General features: G+C 35.3%; 1 long non-coding RNA gene across 3 annotated transcripts in view; it reads left to right on the forward strand.

Annotated features, from left to right (window-relative positions):
• Window positions 1–22814, forward strand: part of LOC118166881 — a 53908-nt gene extending 31094 nt beyond the window's left edge. Inside the window, exons 3-5 of one of the 3 annotated variants that reach the window (XR_004750777.1) lie at window positions 18992–19041; window positions 19201–19367; window positions 22470–22814. This is a non-coding gene — a long non-coding RNA (uncharacterized LOC118166881). Of the gene's footprint in view, window positions 1–18991; window positions 19042–19200; window positions 19374–22469 lie in introns of all 3 variants that reach the window. The other 2 variants (XR_004750778.1, XR_004750776.1) reach the window with 2 other exon arrangements.
• Window positions 22815–25534: the final 2720 nt, after the last annotated feature.

Consider the following 25534-nt stretch of genomic DNA (forward strand, 5'->3'; position numbering starts at 1 on the left):
CTCCAAAACTCAAGACATCTTTGACCAAGGAAAACAGTACTCTGGGGTAGTTTTGACAAGACTGTGTAGTAACTTAAGTAGAGGAAAAAGTTGATGTGAGACAAGCCTCCCATGGAATGTGCCATAAAAACACAAGGGAACAGAACCTGATGCCTCTCTCTTTGGCTGTGAATTGTGCAATCTGTGTATCTTAAGAGCAGGCTCAGACTGACTAGGCATGTATGTTAATTACGTGTCTGACTTGCCTGCTAATGATCTGGCTCAGTTACTGAAAATGCCAGAGCATATTCCTTTTGCCAAACACAACTACAGCTACATTAACTGTTTTAGCAATATGCAATCACTCTGAATTCCAGCTGAACTGGTATGAAATATTCCTGTTTTCTGCTCCGTTGCAGTTTCTGCTACTTTTTCTTTGGGGTATATCTAGATTTTTTTTTAATTATTTTTTTGGGGGGGCGTGGGAAGAGGGGGAGCTAACTCTGGAAGTTCCACGTCTGCTTATCACTAAGAATGAGTTATAATCTACCTTTTGTTTTCCTCAAAACCTCGTCTTCAGGTTTCATATGCTTCACAGAAATGAGTAGTAACCTTTCTGATAGCTGTAGTCTGTTAAAGTTCATGAAATACCTATGTAAAAATGAATGGTAACTACACTTTATAATGGATTTCATACTTTGGGATTCCTGTTATATCATGCCTTTTTTGTGTCTCTATCAGTTTTTCTTGCTGAACATTACAATTTTTTCTACTGTCTGCTGCAGTTTTGCTAAATTGAGAATCTGCTTTCCCCTATGAAACACAATTTCAGTGGTGATGTACTGTGCTGCAAAGGTGATGCCCTTAAGTTTAGCAGAGCTAAACCCATCCAACCTCTGTAGCCTTTTGAATAACATTTAACTGCTTTAATTTCTTTGTTCATCAAACTGTCCAGTCACATACCTGTAATGTTAAATGCTGAAATACAGTCTTCCGAGAAAGAAGTTTAAACACTTTGCAAGAGACACTATTTATTTTGTTCATTATTATATCAGGTCATATACTAGAATAGCTTGTGTTGGAAGAGACCTTAAAAATCATCTAATTCCAATCCCTCTGTCATGGGCAGAGATGCAATGCACTAGATCAGGTTGTCCAAGGCCTTAAAACTGTGAAACATCACCAAAGCCTCATTAAACTGTGAAACATCACCAAACAAAAACTTCTGGAATTTCATGTCCTGTGAATACATATTTAATATACACTATGACATATTACACTATGCCTATTTATTATATTTCAGATATACACTAACATCTTAGGTTCTCTAAGAATCCACTTTCAAATAAATGTGAATAATAATGCAGCATCAAACTGTTTTAGCCAGTATCTGTAAATAGAGACCAATTTTACAATTTTGTATTAGAATTTCATGTTCGTTCCTCGTCTTTTGAATTAAACCTGCTGGTAAATGCTTAGCATATTTATTGTTGTAAACATTTACAACATGTAACTAGTTTAATTTCATTAGCCCTGAAGAGTTCAGGCAGTTCGACTAGATCTTTGAAGGTCCCATCTAATTGAACTATTTTGTTCTATTTTCACTTTAATTTTCAGTTCAAGATCATGTTATTCACTATTTCTTCTTTAAGGTATTTTGATGGGGATTTTAGTGATCTTGTTTTCTTAGTCAAAAGCTCACAACCACATTTCCTTTTCCCATATTCATGTATGTATCCATATCCAGTCTATAATTCAGAAATATTCCCTCAATGTGTACAGAAAGACTTCAGCCTTCTGTCTCTGCTTTTGGAAATTCAGGCTACCTCTAGAAATCCACTTCAAATTTTTGAACATTTATTCTCCTAATACAGAGCACTGATGTGCTTGTTAAATTGAAAAATATTGCAAAATGTTTGAATTTATGTTGTCTAAATACAGATGTTAAATGTTTGGACTGGTGTGTGTTTCCACAGCTAATGAATTTTCTATGCATCACAGCTTCTTGCTATTCTGTGAAGTTTCCCACTTTATTTTGTCTTTCAGTTTTCCAAGTCTCCCCTTGTGATAATCTGTTGATCAGGTATAACTGCATCTCACTTTTCTTCTAGCTTCTTTTTGACAAGTCCTTACTGCTTTTCCTGATTTAGGTTTCTATCATGTAACTGTCATTCCAGTAGCTTTATATCTTTGATTCCAATCACCATTTGATCTCTTCTAATGGAATCAGTCAGTATGCCATAATTACATGGCTGACTTGCTAAGTGACTGTCAGTCAAACATTCCTCAAATTTAGAGAAATGAAAGAAATTCTGTTCTTTGAGAAGAACATATGATAACAATGATGTCCTTTAAAATTTTCACTTTTCTTAGGAATGCAGTATTTTTCCTGCACACTCAGAGATAGTAATTCCATTCTCTTTTAGTACCATACTAATAGGGAAACAGAGTCAGGTACAGCTATATACAGGAATAGCTTTTGTGACTGCTTTTGAGTCTAGTTCTTTATGTGTGGATTCAGAAATTTGCCTGAATATTCTCCATGACCCTCCAGCATTGCCAGAGAGCTTTGGTACTTCTCACTCCCGGTACCATTTCTCTCTGTCTTTATTTCTCTGAAAACTTACTGTTTCAAGAGCTCACTTTGATGCAACATCTGTAGAAAGCGTAGTTTTAGGGTGATCACTATGAAGTTAGAAACATTGCTTATATATGATGTAAAATTCTTTGCTTACATTAACACTCTAAATGCTTTCAAAAAATGACTGGGGAAGGAAGTAAAACTGACTTCCTGCCAGTGCACTGTACCTCTAATCAGACTTCCTCGAGATGGGTTTATTTTTCATAGTCTGTCTTGCCCCTTTGCCTCTTGCCCTCTATTTTCCAAGGCTGTAGTCTTCCTGTGAAGCCAGTTTATGTCGAAATAACAGTTAATGTATATAGAGCAAAATGACAGTGTTGTTCAATACAGAGTACAATAGTGATGGTCAAGTGAAGCCCAAACTTTAGTCAGAGATTACATTGAAGCCAGTGCCATTGTAGGATGCAAGAAGATCATGTACTTCAAGGTTACACAAGGATAAGGTACATAACCAGCTCAGATTGCAGGGCAAAATATTCTTGCAGGGAGACATCATGAGACATCATGGCTGTCACTTAAGATGCTATGTCATCTCTGCCTATTTTTTTTTTTTTAGTGTGGACATTGATTGAACCTGAACTCTACAGGGCCAAACTGAACTTTTTGAGTAAAGCCCAGAAAAAAATCTAGGGGTAATTGCAGAGTTACTATTATGTAATGGTGGGTGGTTCACTGCAGTGGATATTTTGGCCCTACTTTGAAGAATTGGATCAGATCCCATTGGGATGTTGACAAGACATACTGACTGGGGTCTCTTTGCTAACCTGAGGTGCAAAAGGTCATCATCACTTCATATAGTTTGAGAGCTGGTAGCAAAGTAACAAAAAAGTCGTTAGTAAGGCTGTTAGTACATCCTTTCTTTTTTCCCTCAGGGATCCATAGATCTAACACTTTGTCTGTCAGGCCAGGAATTTGAAAGTCTTTGCTGCAATGTTGAATTTAAGAGAACATAAAGAGACAAAAGGCTCTTTTTGTTTTCAGAGTTAAGGAATCTAAGTAACTGTGAATGAAGCTACATCCCAGTGATACCTATATACAAGAAACGAAAACAAGATTAACGTATTCTGAAAAAAGTCTGTAATCCAATAAGAGAAACTAGAGGACATCCATAAATAGTGTGTGCAAATGCATATAATTTTAAAAAGGATGGTGTTTGCTGGCCACAGTAAAACTATAATGTAACATATTTTACTGAAAATACTCCCCAGTCATATTCAGGAGAGAATAGTTTGCATAGTTGATAAAATATTTTAAATAGGATTTTATTACATTTCTCTTGTCAGCTACTGGCTTGTCAGCTCACGTAACCTCCTCAGCATCCCACAGTGGACAAGCGTCAGTCCACTGTACAGAATACAGAGGCTTCCTGGGACATTCCATGTAGTCAAAGCCTGCTGTGTCAAAGAGAAGAGGAGATGAACACATCAAACCGTCCCCTTCTTAAAGTTTTAATTTACTTTTGTATTAGTCTTCTGCCTTTGTAAGGGAAGAGCTCAGCACATGCTTAATGAATGACACCTTTAGTACACTGTGTGATGGGGGTATGCTCTCTCCCTCTAATGCACTTAATTGTACAGCCTTGTCATCTCTACTGCCTGATGATCTTGAAATTCAAAGATCTAATCTTAGTGAACGTCTAACCCCTGGCTTAAGTGATTTAAGAAGAAGGGCCTTTGAATGACATTGACTCACCCATATTGGATGTAGTTACTCAGAAACATCCTTAGACACCAAGTTCTGTGGTGAATCTACCACCTTGTCATATACAAGGTTCGTATGATATATCTCCTCATTTCAACTGCTTATAATGTTGCTATACACTGATGAAGGCTGCTCACACAGCTCTGCATTTCTATGTCTGTGATGTTGTATAATATTTGGCTTAAAGTAGTAGTATTTGGATGAATAGTAATTTCTGAAGCTATCCAGCAAAAATTAGGCAGAAACAGGAAAGGTATGCAGGTTTTTGAGGAAAGACATTAAATGGTTACTTTTGCAATTCAAGATGCTTGGCAAACTTCTGTGCAAACACAGTAAAGAAACTAAGTCTAGGAAGTTTGGCAAACAACAGAGTTTATCTTAAAACAGTAAAAAAAAAAAAAAAAAAAATATCCAGCACTCATCTGCTGATTCCCTCATCTATTCTTCAAGCGAATAGTGTAGCACTTCCTTTTTCAAAAAGCATGGGCTGCAGTGCATGCAGACTGGATTTCCTGTTGAGGAAGCAACATTTAAATGGCAGCCCTCATTCAGAGACATCAGAACAACTCACAGCTGGGCTGATATTGGAACTGTGCAAGGTATAATATAGTATTTCTAAAAATCTTCATAGTAATTAATGTATCCGTTCAGCCTTTGTAACTACAACACTTATCCTGGAGTATTCAAATGATTTCTCATTAGCTATTTAGTTAGGCATTCAACAATTTCCATCCATTTCCACCAAATACTTACCTGGAGTGCCTTGAGTGTTAAATAAGAGTTTTAGTCACACCAGTAATATCACCTTTCTCTTCAGACCTACATCTATTGCATTAGGATCTAGATGGTCTCTGGTGAGAATGCATCTCGAGTAGGGTGTTCGGTTTTGGGCACCTCACTACAAAAAGGACATTGAGGCCCTGAAGTGTGTCCAGAGAAGGGCAATGAAGCTGGTGAAGGTTCTAGAACGCAATTCTTATTGAGGAGTGGCTGAGGGACCTGGGGCTGTTTAGTCTGGAGAAGAGTAGGCTCAGGGGAGACCTTATTGCTCTCTGCAACTAACTAAAAGGAAGGTGTGGGGAGTTGGGGATCGGCTTCTTCTTGCAGATAACTAGTGATAGGACTAGATGGAATGACCTCAAGTTGCACCAAGGTGGGAAATTAGAAGACATTTCTTCTCAGAAAGAGTAGTCAGGCATTGGAATGGATTGTCCAGGAGGAGGTGGAGTCACCGTCTCCTGGGAGTATTTAAGGAAAGGTTGGACCTGGTGCTTAGGGACATGGTTTAGTGTGTGATATTGGTGGTAGTGATATGGTTGGACCAGATGATCTCAAAGGTCTTTTCCAACCTTAATGATTCTATGATTCCGCGATTACCCTTATCTAGATTTGCAAAACAATACATATTTTTTGCAACTAACACATTTGTGAAAAGCTGTATTAAGCCTCTTTTTTTCTCCTATCTCTATCTGGGAAAGAGAATATACATTTTTGAATGACCCCCAAACTGAGATTAGTTGTGTTGTGGGAAGATAATGACATTCATTTATTAGGATATACCATTAGGATACCATGGGTGAAGCCTTCAAAACTACAAAGCATTGGGGCAGTTTGCCTCACCTGTGTCCATTCTGGACATCCTTTAGCTCATGGTCTGCACCTTAACTTTGTTTGTGGTGAGTTCTCTCTGATTGCTCCTGGGGTTGTCCAGGTACGTCCAGTAGGTGCTCTTCAGTACAACATTTGAACAGAGGAAATGGTACTGACCACGGATGTATATTCTTCGCATTACTGCTATAACATAGTCAAGTTTCCTCATATTTGCTACAAGTTTACAATGAATGCATCTGTATATAAAATGGATCATATTTAGGTCTCATATTTAGGTTTTGAAAGGGGAGAAAGTGTACCTATTGCAATGAGCTCAGTGTAAAATACAGTAATTTAGTGCCTCTAGGAAATACTAGGTGAGGTATTTACTGGCAGCAGTAAAAGTTGGAATCAAGCTCAGAAAGGTGAGGGATAGCTGTTAAGGGGCATAATAGATATATTATGAATTGCTAAATGGAAATTGACTCTGCTATGCACATTCAAATGTCTTTTTTTTTTTCCTGTTGTGGAAAAAAAAAGGCAAAGAAATGGCTACATTAGAGAGATGCAATGAAGAAGCACTATGGTTCTTATTACCAAGGTCTCTGATTTTCTTTGTGGCTTAACAGGAAGACCAAAATAGCTAAAGAAAAATGTAACCTGGGCTGTTTGTTCAGAATGACATAATGACACATTGCCTTCTTAGTGAGATGGCTTATTGCTTATTGTGATGACTTATTTGCTTTCAGAAATTTGCTGCTTATTCAGTTACCATGTGAAGAAACTTAATTTAATCTCAAGTAAAGTGTTATTAAATTGTTAGTAGATAAAAGTAAAAAAAAAAAAAAAAAAAAAAAAGACAATATATAAAAAAGAGCTTAACAAAGAAAGAATCTTAAAGTGGTGTCAGGGTGACATAATAGAAATCAAAAAAAGCAAGGGTACGGTAAGTTGTAGGAAATCATATCATCAAGCTTGAAAGTATATTTACATAGGCATGGAAATTTCTGGAAAGTTAGAAGACCTTTTTTTCTACCTGTGAGTGATATAGCAAATGCTATATGCATAACTTTGTTTCCTGCTATATGCTAATCTAATACCATTTTATACAAAACAGAAAAATGTGATTTTTTTAATACTTCCCTACTTATGGAATATGATAGAGCTCATGGTTAAATCTAAGTTAAACTGGAGGTGGCCTAACTTTAAGGCTTGCCATAAATTTGTGTTATCTGAGAAAATTATTCAGGCCACGCACTATCGTTTATCATTTACCCGGGAACACCTAAGCCATCTCTATTTTAGGATGCATAGTTCTCTAAGTGCCTGAGAATAAATATCTCTTTGTAGTTTAGAATTTGACCAGCTAGACACATACGTGACACCAAAGCTCTCTTATGGTTCAGAGATGACTCCTGAGCTGTTAAAGTTGTCAGAGAGATTCGACCCTCAAGGATTCTTGGACTGGGCACTTCACCATGCCAACACAGTCAAGGTGGAGGCATCTGAGTTCAGTTTAGAATATGGACAAAAACAACACAGGAATTAGCATCTTTATAAAACAATTTAAAAGTTAGAACAGGCCCCTGGAAAGTGAAATGTGGATTTTAAGCATCTTCTCCTTGAGTATGCTGTTTTTGCTCCCAGGAATGCCATAACCACTAAGCTGATATGAGATGCTTTAATTTCACTTCTGAACTAGGCAGCAAAGAGATTGAGAAGGGAGAGCATCTGGGGAAGAAGAGAACTCACCTGGGAGCAGGAAGCAAAGTTTTCGTTTTCCTTTTTCATGTTAACATATTCTGCTGATTTATTTCATTTGCTAGTGAGCAGGAAAGTAAATATGTGTGTGAGAGAGAGAGGGGGGAGAGAATCTTTGGCTATAGTACCCAAGATTGTCAGGGAATCTCAAAGTCAATTAGTTCTAATAAAGTTTCCTCAAACTGACTCTCAGCAAGACTCTCTCTCTCTCTCTCTCTCTCTCTCTCTCTCTCTCTTTCCTCTCCTATATATTCATAAAAATTGCAGAATAGGACAAATGTGCAAAGTTTTATCAAGAATTTGTAATATAATTAATTCAATGCACAGTAATCTAAATTTCATCTTTAAGTGTTAATCTTATCTAATTTGCTGTTCTAGAAGGATGATACCCATGCTATCAATGTCTAAACGACTGAACTATTACCCCAGCACTTAATACTTGCTGTGCCTTAAATGATCATCTGCAGTATGTGTCAGGCAACCAGATAAACCAGATGTTAAAAGACCAAATAATTCTAAAGAACTTTAATTGCTGAATGACAGTTTAGATTATATTTTGGTCTATGATTATATATATCAATATAAACACCAAGTGTTCACATTTTAGCCCTGATCTTCTGAACGCTTACACATAATTAGATGCTTTTTATTTAAAATCATTTAAAACTGTGCACTTTTTTTTTTTTTTTTTTTTTTTAGATTTTTACTTAGGGTAGGCAATTTGGGACAGATTTTTGACTTCATTAGGCTGTTGAAGATTGATATTAGCTGTTGGCAAGCGCATCTTTATCACATATGCAATTTTAGACTTTTTAAAACATGCTAGTAAATGTGACTGCTACCCTTGATCTTGGTGAAATGGTCGAAGACAGATGGTTATAAAAAGAAGTGTCTGCTGACATAACAGGTTGTATTCCGAATTTCTTATCTAAGTTTCTAGTTTATGTTTTTTTGATCTCAATAAAAAGTATCTGGCTTGGTGTTAACTGGGAACTTAATCTCTAAACAGTCATGGGAGGAGGCGGCAGATGTCTCCAAAGAGTACCTCACAAGGCTTAAATGGAAAATTCATCTCTCCAACTAAGGCATGCGGTGTTTGGATGCTCTGTGTTTCTTGGTTACATTCCCATGCATGTTTTGTAGGAAGCAGACAAGCCCCGCAACTGGGAGCAGCACAAACATCCTAGACATGTCTGAAGCACTGCTAGACTCAGTTGTCCTGATACAAACTTTCAATACATCCCTACCCACGCCTCAGCTGCATGGGAGATTAAACACCTACAAGTCATCAAGAATGTTGTGAGCATGTGCTGTGAGCAACTTGGCAGGTATGTAGGCAACCTCATTATCTAGTACTGAGGCTGTTGGTATATTTAGATTACTGAAAGGTCTGATAGGACTGTGCAGTAAGCATTGAGTTTCAGGACAAAGACCTGTAAGGCAAGTGAAAAACTTTTCCTTTTATTTTTCTGAGGAGTTTCTTGGAATTGATTCTAAATTAAAATATTGGAATGTCTGTTGACAGTTTTGAGAGGAAAAGAAAACTTGTCAGGAAAAGAGAAACATCTGGAAAGACAATGAAGAAGAACTGAAATTCTGGAAGGACCTTAGGAAAGATTTTGGCTTTGGAAGTTGTTTTCTAAAGCTGGGAGTAATAAAATCAGATTTTGCACAGAACGTTCCTAAAAAAATTATACAAAATGCAGAATCTCATTTTCAGCATGTTTTTGTGACAGAACCCATCCCTCCCCACAACACACACAATAAAACAGGGGACATAAATATCTTAATTAGCTCCTTCTTTAAATAAAGATTCATCAGCCTTGTGTTAACATCTTTAAAGCTGTTTGTGTATGTCAAACAAGACTGTTGTCCATTATTGCTCTTAAATTATGTGAGGACGTAATATCCAAGATGCCACGGGCTGAAGTCACAATTTGCATGGGAAAGGTAAGTGAGGTAAGTACTAGAGATTACTGTTTTTGTCAGTTGGAAGATTGACTGGAATGTGTGAACACTGAAGTTTTTCTCCAATCTGCGACCTAGGCCAGGAGCAAAGGAGCTCTCAAACCAGACAAACAAATGGATAAATGGTTCAAAAGTAAGACTTCTGTGATGGTTACCTACTAAGGGATTTCCAGTAGGTGTCCATGCAACATTAGACCCACCTGCCTGTGCACAGTCAGCTTCCAAACTATTTGTTTCCCTCTGTTTTTATTTCCCACTATTTTTATTTTTGTCTCACACATAGGTTGCTATTACAGTGCTAAATTGCTCCTACAGCATCCATCACAAGAGAGTCCTGTTTAAATTTCTTTAAAGGTCATCTGCATCAGAAATGAATTTATCCATTAATATGTTTAGGTCTTATACATTGTTGGAAATTCTGTTTGTTCAAATGGACTTTAGAGCTCGTAGTTTAGCTGTAATATAGCTATGATTTTTAGAATTACTAAGATGTATGTTTCAAATCTACTTTATGTGTTTCATGAATTTTCTTTGTAGAGCTTGAAATTAAAATAGAAAACTCATAACATCTCTGTTTAGGTAATTCTCCTAAACAAAATACTTTTTACAGTTTCTTGTAATAATAACAATAATGATAATAATAGTAAAGAAATATGCCAGCATCAGAGCAGACTAGGTTTATTACCTGGAAAAGATATCTCAGTTTTATTCTAAGATATTTCAGCGGCCTGCACAAAACAAATGTCCATGTTTCTGCTTAGATGATGGATTTCAAAGATCCCATGTTGCCAGTTAATTTTCAGATTAAAATTAACATAGCGGTGTCTGACTTGAGTGGTAAATTAACAAGCATAAAATGTTTCCCACTCTTCAGCTCTAAAATGCAAGGAAGAAGGAACAGTTGCAAAGGTGAAGAGAAATGATATGTATGTGTTGGACCAAAAATTAAAGCTAAGCTAGGTGTCTAATAGGTACATAACACTACACCCTAGGAAAACTTCTCTGTCATAATGACAAAGATCTATCCACAACATTGCTGATTTGATACCTTTGACAGCATGATAGATAGTTTTTTAACAGACTGTATGCCAGCTTGCCAGGAGGTGATGTGCACCTCTTTCAGCAGTTTGTGCCCTGCTTCATGCCAGACGTTGGCTGGATTGGTTCATTAGCTAGGCAGCCCTCCTGGTGTACTCTACAGTGTTACAGATACATCCAGTCCATTTTCTCACACAACAGATATGAGGAAATGGCACCTCTGCTGATTTGTTTCAGATTTGTACACTGGTGTAGCAGCAGGCAGAAACTCAAACTATAAAGCTGGGAAAAGATCCATAACTCTGGCAATTAGCTGTAATTGAGATAGCTATAACACATTCATATCCCACTGGTTTCAAAAGGAAGTTCTTTGGCTCTTGAGTGCATTTGAGGATGAATTTAATCTGCCCTTGTCCCTTTTCAGTGCTGTAACTGTATATAGAGGATGAAAAAAACCCTACATTTGCAGCAGGAACATTTCCCCAGAGAACCATCAGTAACTACATCCTGTTGCAGGTCTTGTGCTAGTGGAAAATGACTAAATAAATAAATAAATAAAAATCATGGGCATAGCTTTTAGGAATCCTGGGTTACTGTGGATTCTTGGGAGCTGGAAGTCAGAGATACAATTTCTTTCTTCCTTGGCCCTGAGCTTCATGTTCTGTATCATGCCTTGTATAACAATAGACCCTAAGTATCTACTTCAGTGCTTTGTATGTTATTGGGCAAAACTTTGTAAAACTTACCAGATAAGCTACAAGAGTGATCAGTTGAGCCAGGTACTCAGAGATGAACTCCAAGCAGGAAATAATAGAATTTCTATAGTTGATAATCTCATATACTCATTTGCAGCTAGCCAGAAGCTCATTTTATCAGTGCACTGAGTAAGTATAATACTGAGCCCTGTCGCCTTTATTTTTTTTCTCTATCAATGGCATCTGATCATCTGCATAAATCATAATATCTAATGAAAGTTAAAATCTTCATAAGTCATTTACACGTAATATATTAGTGTTTAACATGCATGTATCTTCTTTGATTAATTTAACATGTTTCTTTTATTGTCATTTTACAAGGGGCAGAATTGTTTTAAATTTTCTGCTAATAGCACTCTCAATGCCATTGCAGTGGGCATGTTTAGTTGTGAAGATACAACTAAATTAGAATATTTACTTAGGTTATTTATGTAAATCTTATGTTTGTATAATGTATAACCCTGGAATTCTAAAGAATGGTTATTAATATCTGAATTACTGAATTGTTTAATCCATATTTGATTCTCTGAAAAATTATTATATTTAATTCCTTAATTCACTTTTCTTTTACTGTTTGGATTTATTTTCCTTCAGTTAACAATTCCTTCTTTACAGGTTATTTGAAACCAAGCTTTTAAACATAGATAGGTATTTTTATTTGTGAAAAGCAGCAACTTTAATAGCAGAAAATTTTAACCATTAGTGGATTTTTAATTCTTTACTTTGTTCTTCATAATTTCATATCTTCCCATAATTACTCATCCTCTTCCTATAAGAAAAAATAGTTGTACTCTTTTATGCCCTTTTTAAGTGAGACTTGCTTTTTTGTTTGTTTGTTTTGTTTTGTTTATAATAGAAAGCCTCCCATTAAACTCTTCAGAAATAATTTTGGGGAATTAGTCGTCCAAGGAATCCTTAGCAAATGAACTCTACAGTAAGTGAACAACAGTGATTCAAACTACATTTAACTTCAGCAGCTTGTTAACCTAGGTGGTGGTTTATATTCTTTCAGGCTGAAACAGAAATGTTTTGATAGTGGCAAGAAAGCAAACTTCTGACTTAGAAGTTGAGGAAAGTACACACTCTAATAACTCTTCCATCAGTAATAGATATCAATCAAATATGGCCAAAAAGAAAAGATACCAGACTTGAAATTTAAAAATGAAACCTGAAGGAGTGTTATAAAATTGATACAAAAATTAAGGAAAGAAATAAAAGGCGTTATGTAAATAAGCTGATACTGGAAAAAAAAAAAAAAAAAAAAAGATGGAAATGTGTAAATCTATTTAAAGCTGTTTTACTTGCATTTGTATAGAGTAAGCTTTCCACTAATACTGTGTCTGAGAAATGCCTTATCCCTTCAGATCTTAAAACTAGACCAAGGAGGGGGTAAGTTTGCACCTTATATCGATATCTTAATGCATACTGAAGTGTCTTACTGATTATTATTATTCACTGGAAGACTTTTCTGTGCCTCCTGATTGCCATCTTTCTACTAGTTAGGAGGCCTCAATGCTTTGCCTTACATATTTACCACAGACTCGTCTTGCTCTTATCCATTAGTCTTAAAATTGCTTTCCCTTCTATCTGGTTTAAGATAAAATTTAAATAGAAGTATTAGAAGATTAGAAGATCCAAAATAGATAATCAGTTAAAATATTAATTTTTTTCTTAAAATATGAGTAAATTGGAAGATCTTTTGCCTCCCCCTCTTCTCCATTCTCATTTTTTTTAATTATTTTTTTAAACAAAATATTTATAGCTTTCTTCTTTGAGGATATCTTACATTTCAGGTTCAATCTATTAGAGAGAATTAACCTTTCTCGCTTTCAGCACAGAACTTTCCCAGAGGGTACCTTTTGGTGCTTCTGTTAGCCTTTATAGACTACTGTTCCTTTGAAATTTTCCACAGACTTCAGACAGATACCTTTCAACTTGATATTCATCCAGGGGACAGGCTGACTGTTCTTCCTCAAAATAAGCTGCCTTTCTTAGTTAGAATAGTGGCTTGATACAGTTGCATTTAATATTGTTTTAGGTGTTCTTGGGTGTCTGACCCAGCCTATAGCTGATGATACAGAAGGGTACAGATTTCTCATACCTCCTGACTTACATCCAGCCCCATATAGTGTCTTGGATACCTCAGGGTACTGCGTTCAGTTCAAATTAAAATACCTATTTTTTTATTTTTATTTCATTTGGAGGGGATGCATATCTTGCCTGAAACCAGATATGACAGTAATCAAGAACTTCAAAAGCAACACTGAGTTGACTGATTTCCAAGTTATTTGTCCTATGGATATTATTGTAAAGTTACACATAAATACAAATAATTACAACACGACTGAAGAAGGTCAAGGGCTTTAGATAAACAGTTTTTAACACTTCAGAAACAAGTAGTTCTCTGCTAAACAGAAATCATGGCAGTAGTATCTGGATGAAATATATAAAAATAAGTCTGCAAAGATTTGTTGGGTTTTTAAACATAAATATCTATGTAGCTTCTTGCACATGTCCATCAATGTAATATCAGAGGTTTTTAATCAATTTTTAATAGCATGCTCAAATTCCTTTTGTGTTTATTCTCTGTGAACATTTGAATAACTTAGTTTTGCTGGAATAAATTTTATGGAATATGAGTTTCAAAGACAAGTTAGAAATACTAATTGTAACTGAATGTTTAATGTCCCCTTTTATCACCTTTTTTTTTTTTTTTTTTTTTTTTTTGGAAATGACTGCCTGGTCTCCTAAAATATAGAACATCATTTTTCTTTGCTGACCAGTTACAGCTGTAATTTACTTTTTTCCAATGTTTAGAAAGATTATTATTCTGATAGTTTTGCCGGTCTCCCACCAAAAATCTCACTACAACTTTTAGGACATTCAAGTAAACTGTGATTGAGCTACACATGGACAAAATGGACAAAATCTGAGGGTAATTTAATTATGGACCCCATCAAAGAACTACATTTTAGCATGGTCTCGCCCGCTGAAAGTGTGAGTCAAAGCCACAAGTTTTTCTTCAAAGGCTGCATCAATCCAGACATTACGTACTTCAGAGAAGTGGCTTGCTTCTCTCTGTGGCTTTTTCATTGTTAGGAAGTTGATATTACAATATAAACACATAGTTGGTACGGTTTTCAGCTCTCATGAGATGTCCCAGCTGGCTGTAAACAAGGTGGCTGAAGTAATAAGAACAGATTAATAATGGAATTAATCTCACCGGCCTTTAGATATGTACTTGGTAGATCTTTACTTTTGAACTAATCAGCATAGACTATTATTTACAGTCAATAAAGAGAACTAGGCACTTGTAGATTGTAGTTCATCTGACAGTTTGGACATCTTTGTCAGGGTGATTGTGCTCTAGATGTGTCTCCATTAGTTATGAATGGAAACTACATGACTAACAAGATACAGGTATCTAAGCTGTGCAGGTCTACGTACAGTCAGTTGTGTAAGTATTTACCCTGGGTAACAAGTTTTGCACATTATATTCTAAATTTTAGGTTGATACATCTATATATGCTATGTATCTCAGCTAACTATTTCACGGCCAGCTTTGATTGGCCTATATGGTATGTATAACTGTTCTTCCTTTCCCATCTCCCTCATTTTCCCTAAATTAGAACTAGTCAAAATAATGCTTGAAGCACTGTTTCTTCATGCTGCAAGACCAGATTAGAAATACTCATACTTCTTATCCTACTTTGTGTTCTTAGACAGTGTAGGATGTTAAATTTTTTCTTGCTTGTTTGTTTTGTTTCTCCTGGTCAATTGTAATGGCATAAATTCCACTTGTATGCAGGTATTTGATGAAATTAAAAGTAGTTATATTGTAAGTGAAGATGGCAGAAAAAAATACTTGAAATAGGAAAAAAAAAAAAAAAAAAAGGTTACTTTCTATTTGATTTAACCTAGGAAGTTTATCATTAGCTCATGCACTTCAAATATTGTGTAAAAGCAAAAGTGCTGTATTTCTGTCTCATGCCAGTTGAGGTAGTTTACATTATAGTCACCAGACATGAAACAGTCTGATCTAACTTAAGGTCTGGCCATTATGAGAAACTGTTCAGAGTCTTTTTATGAACAGTTGCAGTACGGGAATAGGAAATCAAAGAAAGTTTTCTTAAATCTTAGTTAGGTAATTTAACGCTTGGGATTCCTTTGATTTCTGTTGCAGTTGCATAAACTCCCTACGTAAAAGTTGAGCATATGAAAGATTTTATTAAGTTCAGTGTCTCATATTTTCATTTGATCTTAACAAAAGCCTTGGGTAAAAGCACACTATGTTATGATTAGAAAAGACAAGACTCGGAACTTAGTGTTCATCTTCAGATCTGCTTTTGCTCTGATGTAGCTCTGTTGATTGCTATTCTGATTGTCCTATTTACTTCCTGATCAGCCAGCTGTTACCTAAGGTTTCTTTGTGATAGCAGGGACTGAAAATGTTTCTTCGTATAAAAGAGAGTTAAAATGGACAAATCCCTGAGTCAGAGGAAGGAAGAGTTCTTTAGTTAATCCCTCATTGACACATCTACTGTTCTAGTAGACAGACAGTTAGATAGACAGACAGAAGGATTCCTGACAGATGTACTACAGCTCTCCAGTGCTAAGGCTCCTTTTAGAGTTTATCCCAATATTTTTTAGAAAGTGTTTCCCTGTGTATTCTTTATGATTTCACAGTCTTTCTGACACATAGTATTTCTCTTTCTGTCCCCAGGGACTAAGAAAAATGCTACTTGCTTTTGCAGTAGCTTTTTATATATTTTAAAATTATCATGTTTCCTAAAAGATCTTTGTTTTTTTTTTTTGTTTTCCCAGACTTTAATAATATTCAGTATTATTACGAGAGTTCCTCTCATGCGATTACTGTCTACCAAAACTACATTTTTTTTTCCTCAGTTGGAGTGCCTCAAGCTTGATAAATTCAAGTCCAGGTCAGACTGGTACTGAGTGGAGAGCAAGATTACCTGGCTAAGATGTTTTGTTCTTATGTCCTATTATAATTCTATTAATTCGGACAACAGTTAGACACTCCTGACAATCTCCCATTGATTCTGATGTTCTTGGAGGGCACATTCTGCAAGTTGGTGGTACACAGATACAAAGATATCCACTAGTTTTTGAGAACTATTGGAATTTGGAGTGCTTATTTGTGATGGCCACCAAAGTATTATAACTGCATGTATATCTTTCCTTTATGCAAAGTTGGATCTTGAAGAGATTTGAAATTAGGTCATATGGCTCTATGTTTGATGGGGTGGAAAGGAAGAAGAAATGCTTCCCCACCTGCACCACGGCAACTTTCCTTCACATTTCTTGAAGCAAACTGACAACGGTGAAATCAGAAAAGAAACACAACTCCACTGCTGCTTTTTCTGCTAGGCACATGGTTAAGAATGCTATTGTACATTCATGTCTAGAAGTGGGTTGCTGCACTGTACTTTGCCTCCACTGCTGATTCATCTATTCTTGTCACTGTTATGTTCAGAACGAAAATACAACTGGATTGCCTCAGAAGCATCAAGGAGTTTACTTCACAAACTATAAAACAAATTTACATGGGTTTTTGAATCTCAAATTGGGAAAAGCAAACAAACAAACAATGGGAAAAAAAAAAAAAAAAAAAAAAAAAATCAAAGATTCCACACAAGATACTAGAAACAATGCAAATTTTTACCTAGGAAAACAAATTAAAAAATCCCCGGCAACCTAAATAAATCCTAAGGGACATAAGATATTCAGCTCCCATAAAAATTCAACAACTGCTGCATACCTAATCTCCTTAGACCTTGCAAGATTCCTTTGGAAGAAGTTCTGGCTGTCTAAGTAAAGTTTGTTTCTGGAACAAGTTTTGGTAAGTACAATTCAGCTGGTTGGTTATGGAAATACAAGGTCTCAATAAGATTAAATCCTGGTGTTATGATTGTCAATACTTACACCTGTGCCTCCAAAAGTGAAGAGTTTCGTTTACAAAATAATAATAATAGTAATAATAATAATGCGGTCTTCACTTTTCTGAATGTTACTGACCTGATGAAAATAAGTAATTGTACCTATTCTCCTGAAGCAAGTAACACTTTCCTCATATTTATTCAGTGTTTTACAGGTTAGGAGGTAGAGGGGGGTTAACGTGTGACTACAGGAAATGACTGTACAATTTGTTGTGAGAATTAGATATAGTGTATTGAAATGTAATTTATTAGAAAAGATTACTAATCAAACAAAACAAAAAAGCAAATTTTTAGTAATTGTTCCTCTCATATTGAACAAGTCTTAATGTGCCAAAATTACTCCATATGTATCTGTATAGTAATATTGACCAAGCCAAAGCAGAGAAACAGGATCTCTGCTCACGTTCACAGAAGGTGAAGGGATTAGCAGGGAGCACATTTGTACACTGTGCCTGTCTTTGCACATAATGGTTTCCATTTTCATGATGAGGATTTCCAGAAGAGAATAAGTATAATCCTGTTGTGATTTATGTACAGTGAATATAATGTCTGATTTACTGAGCAGTCAGAACATCTGGATAGCACATTCATAATAATTCAATAGGATCTTGAGTGCATCAACATTATTTTACTGTAGATGTGACATCCACTTCTAATGTCATTTTTCATTTGGGATCTCCAGAAATCCAGCAACCAGGACAAACTGCAAGATGTCCACAGACACCAGACAATGCAAAAAGTATTCAAATTCTGTTCAGAAAAAAAAAAAAAAAAAAAAAGAGAGAGAGAGAGAAAATGAACAAACACAAATGGATAAGTAATAGACTTACTCATCAGCAAAACATTTAGTCTTTACAAAGAAGAATGTAATGCATTATTGGCACAAAATACAGTATTCTGATTTGTCCTGTAAACTGTTCTTGTCAGAATGATGTTGCCTGGGTGACATTCAACTTTAATGTTCATTTTATTGAATACTTATGATATTTGGAACCAAGATTTTACTCACAAATTTGTTGTAGTAAAAATTTGCATTCACATAAACATTTTCATGCATTGGGAGAGAGAGTTAGTAAAGGCCTTTGAGAAAGTACTGACAAGTATGTAATATTCTTATTTGTATTGTAGCATAGGAAATTATACAATCAATTCAACATACTACTTGATTGTAATATTCACTATCCATGTATCTTTCTTACGTGTTTCACAGAAGTTTATAATCTCTGAACTTTTAAAATCTTGCTTTACATAACAGAATGCATTTAAAAGATATGGTCTCAGAAAATAGAGGCAAAGAATCGTGAAAATTCAAAATTATTTCTCTCTCTTAAATTTTGTTACATATGAGTTATATTTGTGAGTTTAGAAATAAATCACCTTAAATATCTGGCTTTATTTTACATAAAAGTGAGAAGAACTGGGGTAGATAAAAAGGACTTAGCAGAAAAAGATTAATATTTGTGTTTTTTTTTTTTTTTTCTGCATAATCAATAAAATATTGCACTTGAAATCTCATACTTTTACAAAAGCCAACATTTTTCATTGAAATTTTACACAAATTTCAGTTAATTCTAATGCAGCCTTTTGTGTTCCTGAGGCAGCTGTCAAAGAAATTCTACTTCGGTAGCATTTCAGACCTACAAATCTACAAGTGAGGATTACACTGAACTGTTTTGCATTGTTTTGTGGTTCATAAGCCGTTTTTATTATTATTATTATTATTATTATTATTATTCTGTTATATTTGGTAATATTTTTTGTCTTTTTCTATGGTGTTAATGTTAACTTATTTCATTTTTATATTCATCAGAGCTATTCTGGGCTGCCGTGATGTAATAGACAGTGAATGTACCCAGCATCATTGAGTGACCTCCTCATGGACCATGAAGGAAAGCCCTGAATTTTAAGGGGAATGATCTGCCTTCTGCTTGTAGGATGAACCTCACTAAATGAAGAGCCACCAAAGGAGAAAAGGAGGTATAGGTACAAACTGCTCTATATTATCTCAATTTCTCTAGAGACCTTTTTTAATTAAGAGCAAATTATAAGAACAGCAGCTTCCACAAGGCAAAGACATAGTTCTGTTTTGTCAGCAACTCCCTACAATTATCTTTTTTAAATGCTTAGTAGTAGAATTGCAAGACATTTTTATCTTTTTCTGAGAGGCCTAATTTAACATGGGCAATAGATGAAACCAGTTGCCATTGCTGGCATCCTCCCTCCTTCTCCTGCATCCTCTCTGTGATGCCCACAGTGAAACACTGATGCTTGACATGTCCTACTTGCACAAACAGGTTGCTGAGGGAGACAGAACTGAATGTAGTATGTGGAAGTTTAAAACAAATGAATAAATAAATAAATAAATAAAGTGACCAAAGCTAAATGTTTAAAACCAGCTAGCATGAAGCAAAACTTCAAGCTGCTTTCCCACTTTGAAGGGGAAAGGGAAATGCAGTGTTCAATGTTGCACCAAAAACTAGCTAGCAAATCCTAACCTGCCAATGGCTGATTACAGTCACGTGTAATTTACCTGGGTGTGACCTAGAAGGTTGTACCAGTAAGGATAGAGATATTCTGGAAGACTAATAGCTTAATACCTGCAGTACAATCTGTTTGCTATGGTGTAGATAGATCTTAAACCAGCTAGGAAAATACACTTTCAAGCAGAAAACTCTGTGTGTGTGTGTGTATATAACTAATAGACTGTGTTTACTAACACTTTTGTTATCTTTAGATAACCAGCTGCAGTGAGTTCTGGATGAAGGCCCATTGCAATAAAGGTGAGTGCCATGTGTGTCTCTAATTTCTATAAGCACCATTCTGCCACAACACCTATTGCATTTAACAGGGTCATGACACTTTGTGTTTCAGAAAATCATAAACAGACACTCAAAAATCAAGGTAATTACAAGCCATGTCTGATTTGAAGAATTTTGGCCTGAATTGCAGGAATGTATTTCAGAAAAAAGAGATTTTTGAGGGGGAGTAAGCCATTATCTGATGTTTAAAAATCCCAACATCAAAAATATAATGCCTCTGGGAAGAAATATAAATGGTAAACCGAAAGAAGATTAAAAGTGACTAAGTCATAAAGTCTTTAAGCTATGGAAATAGAGAAGATAAAGCAAGCAGCTAACTCAATTGATGTACAGCTGAAAGTCTGTACATTTACAGAGAAACTTGTTGTGTTGCTTTTACACAGGCTCTTTATTTCCATCAGGTGATGAACAGGGGATGAACAGCTTAGGGAGATTAGGTTATGGGCATAATAAATGTTCAAAACACTTCCAAAATGAATGCAAATGACAAATGTAAGAGTACATGCCTAAGAATAATTTATAATCCTTGCATTGGTCAGAAAAATATAATCGCACCAGCAGTTCATTATGCACAGAAGCAGACCCAAATTTGACCCAGCTTTCTGCTACAGTCTTCAGGAAAGTAAATGTCATCTTGATATTTCATGGTAAATGCTCTCATTGGTACTCCTGCTGGCATCTGTTAGATCATGACATTTCCATACATACCCTCTTTCCAAAGAAAGAAGAAAAATGCTAAAAATATTCTGACATAGTAATGTTAGTTTTCAAACAATAAGCCTGTGCGCCTTTTAATAACTCTAATATCCTGGGAAGGAAAGAGTTTCATGTTGGGTACCCTAATGCTGTTAAAGGAAGACCCTAGTATCAAAACATCTTAATGACCATAACTATTTTATCATTTTAATTTTTTAACTGGTGAGCACTGACAAGTTTTTGGTTTTATTTCTGTTTTTAAGTATTTACATTTCTGCTGGATCAATGGAAAGCGGCATGAAATGGCTGGAAGTGAATTGTCACGTGGATTTTTTTGTATAGGCAGATTTTCTTACAGTTCTTTCAAATGACCTTTAAATTTCAAGAAAGCCATGTTTTAGAGAACTCAAGCAGAGTACTGACTATGTTTTAGGTCTGATTATGCTCTATTATATGCAGTGTATGTTCCCAGGCATAGTTTTAGAGGCATTAATAAAAACATTAAAATAATTTGACCCAGAGCTGCTAGGCTTGTGCTAGGTTATTACCATGTGAAACCAAACAAAACAAAGATGCTTAATTTATTCTGAGTGTAAATTCTAAAAATAATATACATATTCTTCTGCTAAATACAAAAACATATATATATAAAGGAATACTGAAAAAAAAAAATAATAACAAGAAAATGTCCAGAAAGATTAATTTTGCAAAGGCAAACACTTGAAGTATTTGTATTTTCTTATGCAGCTTTAGTCCTGAGTGAGACAACACCCTGTGGTGAATATATGTGGTCTTGCAGCTGAAGATCCTGTTGTGTTGCACAAGCACAATGTCAAAGGAATTACAATTGTCTAAGGAAGTGTAAATCTGTCATGTCCTAACAATTGAGCTTTTCAACCAAGCTAACACTCATTTAAGTTACTTTTGTGTAAAGATTATGTAATTTATTAAAATTTACATTTAATGAAAAGCAGTTGGAAGGCTAAGAATATGTTTTCCCCAATGTTATGTGGAACTAAATTGAATTTACAATATCTTAGCATCTGGGAGGGAAATGGAATTCCTGTGCCCTGTGTATTGGTGTGTCACTGTTTTTGTGTTGCCGTTTACTCATCAAGTTAAAGCATTCAGGATTAGTCTCTGCTTTTGCAGGAATGCATGCACAGAAGGGCAATTGTAGGAGTTCATAGTGCAGAGAAAGCTAAACACCTTTTCCACCAAGGAGGTGAGAGGAAAGAGATGCTTTCCTAGCCTGAAGACTTTCCCCTATCAAAGTTCACAAGCTTTCTGTATAATAACTAAATGGATATATTAGACTTAGATAATCACCTATCACCTTCTTATTTATTAATCAAAGATTGGCTTTTTAGAATTTCAGAGCATTTGACTCTCTAATTACTTACTGAAATGCAAATAACATAAAATCTTGTCAAAGAAATATAAAGAGTAGATGATATAGCCCTCATCTTCTAATCTGTCTGATCTGTACTTTGTATCTACATTTGTATTGTTCCTGCCTGTTTTGATGCTCTCTTTTACATTTCTGTTATTTTGGTTTCATCAGTTCAGAAAGGATGATTGCTGATGGTATGAGCTACTGGATAACAGCAATAATTACACCATTTCTTACCAGATGGAGATAACACTATACAAGGACCTTGATGGCTGAGGAGGGCAGAAGGCAGACTCTGACACCTCATCAGTCTCCACCTGATAGGGCAATGTTATACTCCTCTCTATGAAAACAGTGGAAGTAGTGCTAAAGCTCTGCAGCAACATGGATGGAAATGTTTAAGAGTCTTCAGTTCTAAACTGCTTCCCAGCAATGATTAAAATCAAACAATGATTAAAAGCAGTTTAATCATACATCCTGTACTTTGCCACTATTACAAATCAAAACAAACAAACCAAACCAAAAAACTCTTCTCACATAACCGGGGGCTCTATATTAGTACTAGGAAAAACCTCTTGCAACTGAGCAACAGAACATTGTACCTTTGAAAGGATTTATGCACACATTTGAAAATACTCTGTATTACTGATGGTATAAATCTACCAGAAAATTTGAGCTACATGCAAGTTCATAAAATTCATCAATGTGTTGACATTTTATATTCTAATTTGGCAAGTAAAGAACACTTCTTCATTTGATGATTTCCATCCATAACTGTTGATACATGCATTTTATGCTAATGAGGATTTATGCTAATGCATTTAACCTGATATTTTGGTTCTAAAGTACAAAGATTATAATGGATTTTTTTGGATATAGTTTATTAGACCTTGCTTTTTAAAAATATCTAGAACAACAACAACAAAAAAAACTTTTAATTTCATTAAAATAACAGCTGCACAGTGCTCTAAAAATTTCTAACTTCAGTCTTTTGTATAATAAAAAATCCATTCTTAACTTATCAGTGTAACTCTCATTAATTAAATAAGCTTTCCATTTGATTTCCAGCCATGTGTATTATATAGGATCTAGCCCTTGTTGGAAGGATTTGCTCTAGAATTTAGCTTTTTAAGGGGGAAAAGTGCTCCATGAAAAATCCCTTTTACATTTCCCATGAAATAAAAAGAATTTTGCAAATGAGAATAGTAGAAAAGTCGTATTTAAGGATGTCTGCTGTTCTCTTCAGCTGCTTAGCTTTGTAACCTAAGGTTATAGGGTAAATGTCCGTTCTCTTAATTATTACTGCCAGTCTAATAATTACCCCAAGACCAATGATTTTTATGTACATCTCCAATTACTAGTCTTTTAACTCTTCAGTCTGGGGAGTTTATATAGAAATGAACAATGGAAAAGATTCAGTACTGATTTTTCTTCTCAGTATTCTGCATTCTTCTTCAACTCCTCAAATTCACACTCACTACTCAAGAACAGAATTTTTGCATGCCCAACTAACTACAGCTGTGATGCCAGCACATCAGGACAATTCAGTGTCACATTATCACAGCAATAATAGGGCCTCTGTATTTTAAGAAAACCAGAACAGACAATGAAAACATAATCATATGATATGATTTTTTTCTTGAGACACGCGAGACAAAGCCCCACCTAATGAAACAATAGTCCAGTTTTCTTTCAGTCAGACATCTGAGTTTTAGAATGGTTTAGTCCATACAGAGCAATATTTGCTTTACTTTCCAGGCCAGAACAAATTTATTCCCAGCTTACTTGGTATACACATAAAGAAACTCCGATCTGTCTGCAGCCATGTGTATATGCTAGACATATCTTGAACTCTTTTCTTCTGTGCAGGGCTGTATAGGTAGGAAGCAGGATAAGAATCATAGCAACTATTCTCCTTTCTCATGCTAAAATATTCTGATGGATCACCATCAGCTGCCAAGCCTTCTGCTGCAATTTTGCCCTGGGAAATGTGGCATAAAGTGAAAAATTTCTACGAGAGTTCACAAAATATATGCTTTCACCCTATCAGGAAGTACTTCTGCATCCTGTGAAGAGGTGGTGGTTGAGTCAGCATGGTCAGCTCCTCCTTCAAGTGAGGTAGGACTACATTCATCTTTCTGGGGATAAATAAGATATTTTTGACTTAATTTGCAAATGCTATTTTTGCATCTCATCTATGAAAATCTGATAGCAAAAATTCCAAATTTGATATGCATATTGAAAACAACATTAACAATCACAACTATCTTCCAGGATTTATTTTTATCTGGATTTATTATAAGAACATATCTTTTAGTATAATAAGTGTTATTCCTGAGAACATCTTGTGTATTTGCTTGTTTTGTTTAGAACCTGGTTTTCATTTTCTTGTCTGTATTTCTCATAGCATGAATAGATACTTACTCAAGGGGTACCTCTCTTTACTAGATACGGACTGAACTATAAGATGAGCTGTTGAGTGGTGAGTGATGTGGGCTCAGGAGCAATGGAACTCTAGCTGGTGAGACTCCCATATAATGGGATTTATTCCTTTTCTATCATATTCTCCTTTCCACATCTGTTCTTTGTCTTACTGAAGGTGGTATAATCCTTTTGGGATCCATCAGAGAAGTTCAGCATTTTAACGATTGATGAGGACTGACTTCACTGACCAGCCAGTCATCTTTAAAATAAAAACCAATAAAATAAACTTTTCCCTTGGTGTACCAAAAGGAACTCCTGAAATACCAGCGGAGGATTTTCTTTATCTGCTTAAGGGGACAGAATCTTCCTAATGTATCAAGCAGAAAGATGAGCTCAATGAGTTGATAATTCTGTAAGCATTTTTACCACTGCATCAAGAAATGGTTGCTATGGAGAGAAGTTGCTATGGCTGCTAAAGTGACTGCAAAGCAATGTTTCTTTCTTTCTTCCTTTGTTTTCATGAAAGACCTTATGATTTGCACTTGCTGAAATTAAAACACTCTGCTTTTCTTAAGGAATGGAAAATATCCCAACACCATGCATTTGACTTGAATCAAGAGGATTAAAAAATAATAATTATTATTATTTTTATTATTATAAATAAATATTATTTATAATTATTATTAATATAATAATTATTATTATTATAAATAAAATATTATTATTTTTTAAGAAACTCAGTTTCTCAGTATTCTAAACTCAGTTATCCAGCTCCTATTGACTTCTGTCAAGAGATGGCTTCTGATGTAGCA

Source organism: Oxyura jamaicensis, chromosome 4, assembly GCF_011077185.1.
Source record: "Oxyura jamaicensis isolate SHBP4307 breed ruddy duck chromosome 4, BPBGC_Ojam_1.0, whole genome shotgun sequence".
Lineage (NCBI taxonomy): Eukaryota > Metazoa > Chordata > Aves > Anseriformes > Anatidae > Oxyura > Oxyura jamaicensis.